We start from the raw sequence: 14,388 nt of genomic DNA on the forward strand, positions 1-14,388 counted from the left end.
TAAAAGCCAAAATCTGAAGCAAAGTCACAGAATAATTTATAGGCAGCGAGGTATTTGAAGACAGTTTTCTTGCTTTTTGAGGACTTGTAAGCATACCACCATGACAGACTAGATCTGAGGAGTTGGTTGAAAGTCAGATTAAGCAACTAGGGTAGACATACGGGTAAGATGAGAGAAAAGTATAGAAAAGGGTAGAAAAAAATCAGAGAACTATACTGGAAAACTAACAGGGATCTTGGGCAATTTATGTAATCTATTGTTATTGAGGATAATTTCTGAGCTTTTGTTTGAGATAGTAAGCTCTACTTTCTATCCACGAGAAGAAATTTTTGCTTCTTGCACACTGATAACAAGAAAAGATGATTAAACTTTGGTAATTGTTAGTTAAAATAGAATAATGAAATACGACTGTAACCAAAATATCTTATAAAAGGGAGATTACTATTTTTTCCTTCTGAGCTCTGTAATTTTAGTTTGGTCTCAGGGGTAGGAAGCTCAACCGTGTGATAAGGCTGACCCGAGAGGCATCTCCAAAAGCAACACAAAGGAAAGACTTAGAGCAAAAAAAGAAGCTGTGACAAGTGATAAGGGGGACTCTTGGTGGCAATGTGGAAACAGCACAAAGCATAATGGTTTCTTTCTTTAATGCTGTTGCTTAGTTCTAGGATAGACCAAGTAAAAAGTGTTGGATCTTTATATGATAAAGAAATAGAGTCTGTTCCCAGCTGAGTTGGTGGTCAAAGAGAAATTTATTCAAACCCGGTGCTCTTTTTATCCCTTGAAATCATGGGAGCTTATAACCAATGAGAGTGTGGATTCTGGTGCATGTCCCCTGAACTTCTCCGCCCCGGGTGCTTCCCCTGCACCCCTGGACACACCTCCTACAAAAAAGAAATCATACTCTGTGTTCTCTGGCTTCTTACCTAGTCGAAGTGCAACTTGAGAAAGCTGATCTAACTTGGACACTTGCTAAAGTCTGACATGTGTTTTACCAAACCAGAGCACCATACACATGACTTTTTCTCTTTCAATTTACCACCAGGGTATTTTCTTGATGCTAGTCGTTTTCAAAGAGTTTTGCTATATCTCTCCTGGTTTGCTGGTTTTTTTTCAGGGATTTGAGTGTAATAAGACAATGAGTGGTAAGCAAAAGTAGTAAGTAAAATTAATGCAATGGGGACTGCCCCCGGCAGGGTCCTCCTCATGCGGTTTGCATTCACTTTCTGTCCCCCAAGATTGCCAAAGGGAAGGGAGAGAGCAGTGCTTTCTCTGCCCTTTTTGAATAAAGCTTTGTCTTCCAGTCTATGAAACTGGGGCCCTGCTGATGCAATCATCATATTCTGAAGAACTAATCCCCACCCTCTGTAAAGCCTATGAGTGCAAAGAGCAGGTATCTCAGATTGAGCTGACATAGCCCTGCTCAGACCGATTTCAGAGAGGGTTTCTGTAAATAGGAACTTGTGTGTGTGTTTGTGTGCTTTTAAGGCTGAAACACACAAAAATCATTTCAGTTCAACTAATCACCTTCTAATTTATGGTGAATGTAGAGCTCTGTGAACACATGCTATGTGAGTAGAACTTCTTCAGGTCAATGGAACTCTGGTTGTAATAGCAGAGAATCTTAACTGTCCTCATTTTAAGCTTCTCCTTCTTCTGCCACCCTCTGTGGTGGATTGAGGCATGGACTCAGGGGGGTGAAGCTGAGACAAGTTTATTGGGGTCGTAGCCCCTTTTATAACCCAACACTAACAGACAAACATACCTTTTACCTTACCAAGGTAAAAACTGTGACCGTAGCATCTGATTGGCTGCTAGCTGTCCCAGCAGTTGAAACAGCAGTTTTTGGAGTTATAGCTCACTCCTGTAATGAGTTGCTCTGTTCTCTGCAAAGGTCTGATTTTTTCCAGACCCTATTCCCTACAACCTTCCTTCTTACATCCTTTCATGTAGATCTTTCCCAGTTGCTTTAGATCTGCTGCTTGCAGTTTTCCTGTTAATTGACTCTATTAAATTACAGCTGTTATTGCTCAACAGTGTTCTCTTTCCATGACTCTCCTTTTTTCATTCCTCACACCTGTTGCCACTACACCTTCTCTTGGGGGATCTTCTCTGATGTGAATAGCTTCTTAATTCCTATGCTATGAAAATGTCTCCTTCTTCATGGAAACACAACTTCTTCTCACAGCATTTTTGTTACTTTGATTCTCTCATTGATGGTACACATTCCCATCCAGAATTGCTTGGGTACTATACTTTCCTGATTAAATTACAAACTCATTAGGATTGGCAGGTTATTTGGTTATGCATTATGTAAAATACAACATGTATATAATATTTGATTTGGATTTCACCCTCATTTTCCCATCACAATTTGGCTAGCTGTGCCTGCTCTATCTGATTTACTAATAACTGTTATTGTCACAATATAGAGTTAGCAGAAAAAAAGCACCTTTTAGTAGAGACAGATGTGATGTTTTGGAGGAATTATCATCAATCTGTAAGACCTCAGATGAACCTTCTCTTTTCACAGGGGGAAACCTGAACTGTTCTAATCCTTACAAGTCAATTATCATCTAAACTGCTCATTTCCTGCTGCAATTCAAGATTCATAAAATCTGAGTGGGATATGCATTTTTAATGTTTATGGCAGGAACCATAAATATTGTTGGCCTTGTTTGCCAGAATCTTAATACAATAATGACTATAAAGCTGCAGGAAGGAAAAATATCTAAGATGCACTGATTCAGTTTTATAACCCAATAATTCTGACAACCTTTTCAAATGATTAAATAGGCTTGGAGAAATCCAGACCCTGAAGTATTATCTCCATTTGTGAAACCCTAAATGCTTTTAGTTTTTTCCCCCCTTTCTTCTTTTAAATAATGCAGGAGCAGGTGCTGGCATTTCAGTTCAACTAATTAGTTTCTAATTTACTGTAAACATCTTAGAATTCCACGAACACGTCTCAGTGGTATCTGAGAGGAAACAATCTACTGGTTCAATAAATCTTTCCTGAAATACTACTGAGAATTGACTACATGAAGTGTATGGTCTTACTTAATATATCTGATTTTTTTAGAATACACTGAAAAGTAAGATAACAGTTCCAGGCTTTCCGTGATATTATCATTGTGTAAAGACAGAATCTGAAGGAACTTTGTGTTGATGACCCACTGTTTTAATTTTAAAAGCTATGTAATATTGCCTTATATTTCATTGCATTACTGGAATCAGTCCAGACATTAAATGTGTTTGTAGTGATATTACCACAGGAATCCTTATCAATGCTTTGCATTATTTTTACATTCATGTGATTTGTGTATTTAATTTGGAGATCAAAATGTAGAAGGAATATTAAAATATTTCTCTTATTTCTAGGTTATTGCCTTCATAAAGTGGTTGCATTTACAATGAAAAAATTTAGTTGTAACCATTCATTAAAATAAACTAGGAATTTTATTTAAATAGGTTAATTTTTAAAATGTTTATGAACATGCTATATATATCAAATTTCAATTTTAATTTTTTTTAAGCGAACTAAAATTGGAAAAATACTGACTTGAATTTCCATTTGAGTACCTTTGAGTCATAAGTTCATTACAGTAAGACATTTTAAAACAATCCTGTCTCCTTCTGGTTTTTCTTCATTAATTATTAATTAAATTAACATAAAAGACCCTTAAAAGTTACAGAAGGGTACTAAATGATACATGCTTATTTTTTCTGACTTCATCTTTGAAAATCAAAGATGGTTGTCTTAGTACAGATGGTAGGATTTACATTTCACCATTTGGCTGAAGCCCTAACTTACCTCTCAGTGTGTTGGCAGATCCCTTAGGAGTGTACAGAAGCAGCCTTGCTAAACCAGCACTGGTGGCACTGAAATCCCTCTCAATATTGCTACACTTAACAACGTCTTGGCAACAGTGCCAGCATATGCACCTTTCCTTTCTCAGATGTTCATCGGCATCATTTGCATTGGTATAACTATTGTGACACTTTGGAATGAACTGAACAAGGAATTGAATGAGGCTAAAACTTTGTTTTTCAGTTTCAAAGCTATTTTTGTCCAAGGGTTCACTTATATTTTTTTTTTACATTCTGGAACTAGAAACAATTTCCTCAGGACTCTTGAGAGGGCAATGAGGCAGGACTGAGTTGCTTTAAACTTTGGCATCACCAGAGAAAGTATATTTATAACTGCCCTTTCATAGACAAAACCCCTAGATATGCAGAGTCCTGCTGAAAATGTGGCAGGACGTATTAAGGCAGGAGGAAACTAGGATGTTAGTGTAGCTATTGATCCTTGAACTTAAAGATGCTAGTTTTTCATCATATTTGAGGAATTCACTCTTCCAGGAATGACATTTTTCTGATATGGAATTTCCTTATCTTTTCATCGAATATTATGTGTGAAAAAATGAATGTTAATGAAAGTGTTTAGTGTCTCTTAATCTACACATAAATATTTGATAGTTCAGATTCTGTATTAGTAAAGGTACTTTACATAGATTGTGTGAGTGGCTAAAAGGCTGATACCAGCTGTAAAGGAAAAAATTGTATAGAAAACTGATGCGTATAGTGCTAATTCTTAAGCTTTTATGCAGTTTTTTTTTTTCATTTTTCCTTTCATTTGATATCTAATTTCTTTAAATAAACTCTATCGTACTTAATAGGAGAAAATTATTATTGTCATTACAGTAAAGTGTGTTGAAAAAAAATTAAACCAGCTGAGGGGTTAGGATCTGTTTGGAAGAGGGCTGAGAAAAAACAATTAAAAGGCACTTAAGTTTATGTGCAGTAAAAAAATGTTAACTGAAAATTGTATTGATATATATAGAAACAAACCAAATTGGTCTAAAGTGGAAAATTATGTAACTGCTACCCTTAAGTTACAGAGCTTCATACACGAACTGATAAAATCCTCAAGCAATTTCAGTTGGGTTTCCAATTACCCTGAAACAGGAGCTTGTGTGCACTGCACTGTCCTTGTGCTAGCAAAGGAAGCTTCAGCCCTCTGGCTGGAAACTTTTTTTTTGTGGGATCACTTGTATCTTTGTTTCTAGGTTTTCTTGGCAGATATATCTGTCCTATACCCTAATACAAATTAGTTTAACTCTATTTAACTAGAGTTTAATTTTATTAAACTGAGAGTGATGTGTGTTCTCAGGGCATATGCCAGGGTAAAGAAGGAATATGCACTGTCCTACTTCATAAGTTTTAAACTTCCTTTCACTGCTGATAACTCTGTTAAAAGAAACAGAAAACAACATCCCCACCAAGCTTAATTACATAGATGCAACTGTTTATGAGAGAAGGACTTTTTTGCCCCCTACAGTTACAGTATTTTAGAGATTTTCTTTTTAATATGCTGCCAAATTCCCTGAACTGTTTCCAAACTGAGGTGGACTGTCATCCAAATAGCCTCAGGAAATTTCATGGCTACTTATCTTTATGCCGAAAAATGGAAGCCTTTGTTTTTCATGAGGAAGCAGGGTTTTGTTTCCAAGCATAAAGGACCAGACTAGGATGTTAGAAGGTCCTGTTCTTCCTATCATTACCATGGATGCTAGGAAGTGATGCTTTTTGTAGAAATCTGAGTTAGAGTGGGTGCCACATTTAAACCACGTAATGTTGAATAAGTTGCTGAATAATCTCTTCCTGTCTGTCTGTGAAACGGGGACAAATAAACCTCCTTTTAGGTCTAATATAACTAGTATTTGTAAAGCTCCTTATAATTCTCATAAGGAAGATTTTATTTATATGAAATTATACTGGGATTCTCTTAGTGACCCTTTTTGTTTCTTATACCAAATTTTCTTCTTTTTATAGCTAGGAAATGGAGGATTCTGGAGTGTGATAGACAAGTTATATATTCATGGAGAAAACAGGAGGGCCTGAGATTAAACAAGTAAATTATCACAAGCATCTCAGTAAACCTGCACTGGAAAAAGAGGCTACCTGGCTCTTTGCAGCACCAAAATCTTACAGAGTCATTTAGCAGAAGGCTGGTGGATTGGCTTGATGCCTGAGATTTAACTTTCACATCTGACTGCAGTGCTTTTTTGTGTGGTGCTGGTTGTCATTCTCTCCACATGAGTAGCTTTTGGCTACATGTACCTCTGTTATTAAGTTCTCAAGTTATGGCTTGATGGCAGTGGACAGAACAATTTCTTAGTAGAAAATTCTTAGCAAGTGCACAAGTGACTGCTCAGTGAAGCTTTGTAATTAAAGTAGTGATGGTATACAATCTACTAAATTATTTTAGACTGTCAAGGTGGTAAGGCAAATACCAGTGCAGAGTAATAACCTGAGCAGTAAACTCATAAAATACCCATTCTTTGTTCTAACATGGGTCATTTAAATATTTTTTTCTCCTAATTTAGTACCTGGAGAGAATCCCATAAATACTTAGGGTAAACATAAAAATATTTCTTTAATAGAAAACTATTGGAATCTTTTGCAGAAGGCAGCAATTGATAGCTGTTCATAAAGTACTCAGTACTACATTCCTACTGATGATTATTACTAGCAAGGGCATAGTGTTAACCCTAACATATTGGGTTTTGTGGTATGAATGTGGGAGGTATGTGTGTTCAAATACTACAAATTTCTATTATACTGGGATATTTTTTGGCTCTGTGTTTTGATTTTTTTTTTAACTTTCAAAAATATCATCCTAAAAGTATCCATATATACACTATAATATTATTTGTCATTTACAGGGCTATATATTTGTTACTTTTTTTATATAATCATTTGGGGCTTTGTTGTTTGTTTGTTTGTTTGTTTGATCAGGAAACATTGCAGGAATAAATTAAATCTTGTAATTTTTATGCCAGTTTGTTCCATCATTGTCCATACTCATTTTTTATATGTTCAGTATAGCAGAAGGTAATGAGCACAGAGTGGCTAAAGTAATTGGATCAGCATACCTGCCATTCATAAATATGAACATGTACTGAAGGTTTTTAATCTATTTTAAATTGATGGTGAGTGTGGAGGAGAAATTGGAAATGGTACATCCAACAGGTTCCATATATTTTTGTATATTTGAACTTCTGGCCATTGCATTTTCACCTTTTAATACTATCTGAATACTATTCTTTTAGCACTTTTTCCATATTATTAAGGACTCTAGTATCCTCTTGAGTAACATACAGGTTTGAAAGCAGAAACAATAATTTAATGAACTGACGAGTTCTTGGCTCCCTTTGATTTTTCCAAAGCTCCTGGAATTGTGACAAGGTTTCTTCTTTCTCAAATTTAGGTGTCTAAAAATTATTCATCTGATTCATATCCTAGGATACCTTCACAGTGAAAGCTACAGACCCTTCCAAAAGGGTCTCATTTTAAGAGTAGATGTGGAATTAATCTGTTCAGATGACTGTAAATCTCCACCGAGACAGGCAGTTTTAGGGTAAGATTCATCTCTCTTAAGGTAGGCATCTAAAATAGATCAGATGAATCCATGTTAGGACAGGAGAAATATGCCCTAGCACAAGAAAAAAAACAAACTTTCTTGGCATTTGCTGTCTGAGGGCTTAGATGATTAGCTTAGACTGGAAATATAGCTTGGAAATACATTAAGTTGATTGATACTTGCAACACAGACTGGTTGTAAACAACCAGCTCTGCATAATGTGTTAACTGGTTTGCATAAAGAATGTAAGTCCATAAAATTCAAAAGAACTCTGTGAATTTACAGCAGTGCCTATTCTTTCACCGGCATAAATCAATGCAAGTTCATAGAACTGAAAACTACTGTGCTGCTTTATAGCTGCTGAGAGGTTGACTTAGTAGGTATATTGGAAATTTTGGTTAAACTCTTAAAAAAGCTTAGAATACGCTTGATGTGCCATCTAACCTGTCATCCTCTATCTCAACTATCTAAATACTGAAACTGTTGAGCTGTGTCATCAGCAAATAGTCTTTAAGATATGCAAACTCATACTGTTTTAATTAACTTTACACTAAGGTATAAAATACCCCATAAATGAATACTCAGATTCTGGACTTTGGAATTAGCACAGATTTCTGATGTCTTTCTACTGTTGAAATCCACATGACTCTACACTTTGGGCCTGATAAAGGCAATATAAGCCATATATTTAGCAAGGACTAACTTATGACACTAATCTGTGTTCCCATTCCCCATTCTCTCCCCTTCTCCATATTATTATTTCTTCTTTTTTTTCCCCTAACTTTTCCTGCAATGCGTATGGGCGAGGGTATCTGCTTCCAGTGAAGATGCTGTCTTCCAATAAAAGGCAACTCTGGAAAAAATAGGCAGCTTATTACTGTCATTTCAGTATAGACTACCTAGTTTATTTCTGGTATTTTCTGGAGAGACATGTATAGGCAACATTTGGTTCTTTTGTAGTAAATTCAAGAGATATTTGACATACTGGACTTAGTGTGCATGCACAGACCACCTGCTGTGTACTCAGTATGTCTGAGACCTTCAACTCCTTGGATATCCTGTAAAGTTCATGTGCACATGAACAACAAACATTACTCCCATGAGTCTGACAGCACAGGTAGACTGACTGCTCTGACTGTGCTGTTCCATTTTTCTAGAAGGCCCAACCCTCAGATGCAAGTGTACATTGGCTGCATTATATGCAAATTCTCTATCCTGCCTCCTGGTAACTCGAATGAAAAGTTATCAAGTTCGGTAAAAGTCTTCTTTCTGGATTTCTCTGTTATATAAATGGCCCCAAATACCTTCCTTTTCCTTTCAGTTTTTCGCTGACAACTGTTTCTCATCTTACTATAATTATCTTTTATCAGACTCCATTCATTTGAAAGCCATCTGAAGTTTTGATTAGGATGCATTGAAGCTACTCTTCCCTTGAGCAGGATAAATAAAGAAGAGACTATTAAACCTGTAATCTGATTGTAGAGTGCCTGCATTTTTCTTTTGTTTGAAAAGTAGAACATACTGATATATATTCTGGGAACAAGTTTTCTGGGACTGCCTCTGATGCACTGACATTTACAACATCTCTACTAAAGACAACTCTACCGTGGACCAGGAGAAACAAAATAAAGAGAAAAGAACTAAGCTTTAGGAAAGCTTAGTTAGATGTCTTTGTTACACTCAGTTATGATCTGTGTCATGCCAGATCTGCTTTTTTCCATTCTATAGCATAATAAGCTTGTGTTTAGCTCTGTTTGAATAATGGAGCCTAGCTATATCCTGTTTTTTCCCTTTGAAATTGGATAAATTCATTTATATAAAATATTGTTCACTTTTTTGCTTTGAAAGTGTGTGGGACTGAATTCAACTTACACTAAATTGAACAGAGGACATTAAAAATTGAGAAAAACAGGTGCCTACTTTATTCCAGGTGACACAATCCATGACAGGACTGATGTTCCTTGGGCTGTGTTGTCTTTCCTTTCTCCTTTTTCCTTTCTCCTTTTTCCTTTTTCCTTTTTCCTTTTTCCTTTTTCCTTTTTCCTTTTTCCTTTTTCCTTTTTCCTTTTTCCTTTTCCTTTTTCCTTTTTCCTTTTTCCTTGTTCCTTTTCCCTTTTTCCTTTCTCCTTTCTTCTTTCCCCTTTCCTCTTTTACCTTTCCTGTTTCCCCTCTCCCCTTTCTCCTTCTCCTTTTCCCACTCCCTTTTCTCCTTTTCCCACTCCCCTTTCTCCTTTCCTCGATCCCCTTTCCCTTTTCCCCTTCCCTTCCCTTCCCTTCCCTTCCCTTCCCTTCCCCCTTCCCTTCCCTTCCCTTCCCTTCCTTCCCCTTCCCTGTCCTTCCCTTCCCTTCCTTCCCTCCCTTCCCTCCCTTCCTTCCCTTCCCTTCCCTTCCCTTCCTTCCCTGCCCTTCCGTCCCTTCCCGTCCCTTCCCTTCCCTTCCCTTCCCTCCCTTCCTTCCTTCCTCCCTTACCTTCCCTGCCTGCCGCTTGCCCTGCCCGCCCGCTCGCCCTGCCCCTGCCTGCCCTGCCCTGCCCTTCTTCCCCTTTTTTGTATTGTATTAGAAGAAATCCTGTCTGTACATTAAAAAACTTATTTTTTTAAATTTGGATAATACATATGTTGAAATATACTGTGCAGTGATTAATGTGTACAGCATACACATTTGTGACTAGCTGAGAAAACTTCACAGTGTATGTGGAAAAAATCCATACACGAGTTTTTAGTAGGATAAAGCTCCAGTATTATATCATGTTTATACATTCTTCCATATGTTCACAATATTTTCACACACAAAATGGTCATGAATATTTCAGCTTCCTAGTTGTAAAATGATAATATAAGATTTATTTATATTTAAAATGTAGGAATTCTTTAATTTAAAGGAAAGATTAGTCAGGTAATTTGTATTTGATGTCTTTACTAATCAAAGTTGATGTAACATGTTGGTAAATGACATCTTTTCTTTGAATCTTTTCAAACATGACATTGTTGACTCAGATCAACTTCATGTGATTTAGCAACCTGAATTATATTCAGTTGTATAAAACCTCCCAGACAGAGCCATAAAAATATAATAGATCATCTACAGGGTGAACATCTCTGCTATTACACTATTGACAGCAAAAAGTGATTACATATGTTTCATTGCAATAGTATTAGTAATGACCTGTAGGAGATACATTTTCTCTCAACAATCTGTGAAGTCTGATGAAATGTCATAATATGGTCAATGGTCTGACTGCTACCTAGATAGATTCACAAGCATATGTACTGTTTCAGTGATGAAAAGGTTAAATTAGAGCTTTATGTAGTATATAACAATATCTAGTACTTCTACAGGGTCAAAAATGACCAGTGATGTTGGACCTGTGCTGTCTTAAGATATGTAAATGCATACTATTTTAATTAACTTTACACTAAGGTACAAAATACCCCATAAATGAATACTCAGATTCTGGACTTCTGGAATAAGAACAGATTTCTACTGTCTTTCTATTGTTGAAACCCACATGACTCTGCACTTTGGGCCTGAAGGCAATATCAATAAACTTTTTCCTTTATAAATTATCCATAGCAAATAGATCTTTAAACGAATGAAGGATCCCAGTTATGAAGCAGACCTTTCTCCACTGTTGTCCTCACTGAGCAAACACACAGCTGAGAAATGTCCTCTTTACTGCTTTGTCTGCTCTAGAGAAAAAAATGTTATATAGAGGGCAAACCCGATCATTTGTAAGTGTTCTCTACTACCTTCTAAGGGCATCCAAATTCTTCAAAGAAACTCTTGGATGATAGGAATTAGCTACCCTGATTTTTCTAAACACAGATGAAGTTGGCCTTACTATCTAATTCAGATTTACACTGAGCACATAAGTCTAACACTTGCTTTGGACTGCACAAGAAAATGATCCTGAAAAATCCCAAGCACATGAAACGGGGAAACAGGTGGAGATAACATGCCAGTGATGAAACAAAAGGCACTTAAAAGGCAGCACTGGTCAGAATGATAAATAGCTGTCACTGTAAACCATCTGCCGACAGAGTAAAAAGAAATCTGTAGTCATAATACTGGAGCAAGTATTTGTCTTATATGCATGCTGTTCCTAATTATCCAATATCATTTGAAACCTGGATATCCTCCCAGTAAACAGGGAACTGAGGATATAGTTTTAGGTTTTGTACATTGACAATATAGCACAGAGTTCACTCTCAGTGGTGTGTATTTCTGTCTGATCATTGAATCTCTGAAGCTAAAATATCCTGCAGAGATATTACACCTGTGTGAATTGATACCGTGATACTTCACCTGTGTGAAGTGTAAAGGTGTTCTAGTTTTATTTTCTTCCATTAATTCATGAAATAAGGATGGAATGGTATTAATCTTTTTCTTCCTCTTCTTCCTGCCAAATCCAACCCTGTGCCCCTCCACCCCCTGGCCTCAATTTATTGCTAAATTGGAACAGATTGTGGTTAAATCATATAACTGGCAAAATTAAACAGGGCAGCTAATTTTTGTATATGACCAGCTATTAGGTCAGTGCTATAATTAAAAAAAAGTTAAGATGTAAAGCTTTATCTGAAGTGGAATAATAAGGAGCCTGAATGCAAGAAGAAGTTTTCTGAACTTTCTTCATCCAAGGTGTCAGAGACTGAGATGATTAATGATTTATGCATTCCAGGAGTTAGTAGGCTTTTGACTTTTGCATTATACCTCAGATGGGCAGTTGGGCCCATCCCTCCCTCCAGTGCTAAGCCCTAAAAAGGCAAACAACTCCTCGTCCCAGGGAGGTGCAAAAGCATGCTGAGGGTATATAAACTGACTGGTGACTTTGGGATTTTGGGTTCTCCTTCTCCCCCACCGCCTGCGAATCAAGACCATCGCTCTCAAGCATCGCTGGATCCAGTGGGGAGTGACTATATCCATTTCTTTTGCACTCTCAGCTTCTCTTTTCCCTTACTCTCATCCTGTTTTTTTCTCTCCTTAAGCAGTTTCTCCCCCTCTCAAAGGTTATCTCTATGTTGCATTGTTGTATGACAACACCCAAAACGCTAGTATACCTGTTGATACGAAATTGTTAAAATAAACTTTGTTTTCAGACACCGATTATTTAGTGTCGTTTCAGTTTAATCCACCCCAAGGGCATTATTGATAAAAACCTGAGTTACCCCCCCTCCCCTTTTCCTGGGGCGGGTCATAACACAAGGATAGACTGTTAATCTGAGTTTGGGAGCTGCAGAAGACAAAAATAGCAATAGCAATGGACTTGGAGAATTGCATCCCACGTAGCTTAGGAAAAGGTCCTGTCTGCAACATCTGAGGCTGAAGCACTAGTGTAACAAACAGCTGCCTCTCAGGATTTTCATCCCAGGAAAGCCACAACTCAGGAACTTGCTTTTAAAGATATTTCAAAATTATGAGTGCTTAAGGAAACTGTTCTTTGAAGCTCCTTTGTAATCTGAATGAAGTGCTCCTGAGGTGCTGATTATGGTAAAGTTTAGTATTATAGTCTTTGAGTTTCTCAGTGCTTTCATTTCAAAATTTAAAAACACATTTTAAATTACTTAATACTACAAAGCAGTACAAAATATAGATATGACACTGTGTAATTGTCCTATAACTACATGGTCATTTTAGAATTAAATTTTTACCTTTTTTTTTTTAATCAAAGAAGCTGCTCAGTAAAATATCCACAAGCACTGCCTGACTTTTTAAAAATTTTCCATTCCCTATGTTATTTCCTTTATAATTAAGTATTTTGTTCTGCAACCAAATACAACTTATACCTTGAAACTTTTTAGCATTGTAGCCTATTAATTCCAAAAGTAAAGTTTTTTAAGATTTAGAAGGTATTCAAACTGTACTTATTTGCAAACATAAGGTTTTATATATTTTGAGCTTTTAAAACCTCAGCTATAAGATCTTAAATACGGTAGGTTTTCTGAATACAGAGAATAGACTTAGTAAACAACATTGGTTTTGCTTTAAAAGTGGATTCAATGTCATCAGTTAAATATACTTTCTTTTTTTCAGGAAAATGAATGTGCACTGAGGTGTTCATTTGAAGCAAAACTCTGAAGTAGAAATCTGAAGTCCTGGGATCAGTATGTGTGCAGACTGTTTCCATCTAGGAGCTCTTTTTTTGAGATAAGGAATATGCAGTCATTGTCATGGTTTGAGATGGCCCCCCTGAGAGTCGGAGGCTCAGAGGTGATTGGGTGATAAGAATCATTCTGCTGATTACCATCCATGATCCCATACTTGCAAAGAAAGTGGGCAGGACAACAGAAATGTCTCTGCATATATTCATTGGAAAATCTGTTCTGACAGCAGCTGAGAAGAGGGAATTTCTAGGATAATTATGCATCCCTAAGACTGTGGGTTTTCAGAAAGCCAAATCCCATTACTCGTTCCCATTCATGGGAAGTTTTGTTCCCTGTGTTTATCCTTTCTCATGAAGCTTTTCCTTTTGGTCTTGTACAGTGAGAGCTGATATACACTGACCTGACTTTTTCCTGAGAATGCTGTTATCTATCCCATTGCTATGGACTGTCTGAACTGTAACTTTGGTACAGTACAGTCAAGGAGAATATCATAGAATGATGAAACCACAAAATGGCTTGAGTTGAAAGCGACCTTAAAGATCATCTAGTTCTAACCCCTCTTCCATGTGCAGGGACATCTTTCACTAGATCAGATTGCTCAAAGCCCTGTCCAACTTGGCCAGGGATTAGGGGATGAGGCATCCTCTAGGCAACCTGTTCCAATGCTTCAAGACCCTCCCAGTAAAGAATTTCTTCAATAGCTTCATTATATTCAGACACTTTGACAAGCAAAGATCTAAGCTATTTTTTTTCCTCTAAAAATCTTTTGAGACTATTAGGTAACTGTGTAATGAAAAACAAATCTTTGTTTTTACATGAAATTTTAGCATATAAAGCAATTTGTGTGTAATTTTATGCCACTGC

Source organism: Manacus vitellinus, unplaced genomic scaffold, assembly GCF_001715985.3.
Source record: "Manacus vitellinus isolate BGI_N305 unplaced genomic scaffold, ASM171598v3 scaffold_13_pilon, whole genome shotgun sequence".
NCBI classification, from domain to species: Eukaryota; Metazoa; Chordata; class Aves; order Passeriformes; family Pipridae; genus Manacus; species Manacus vitellinus.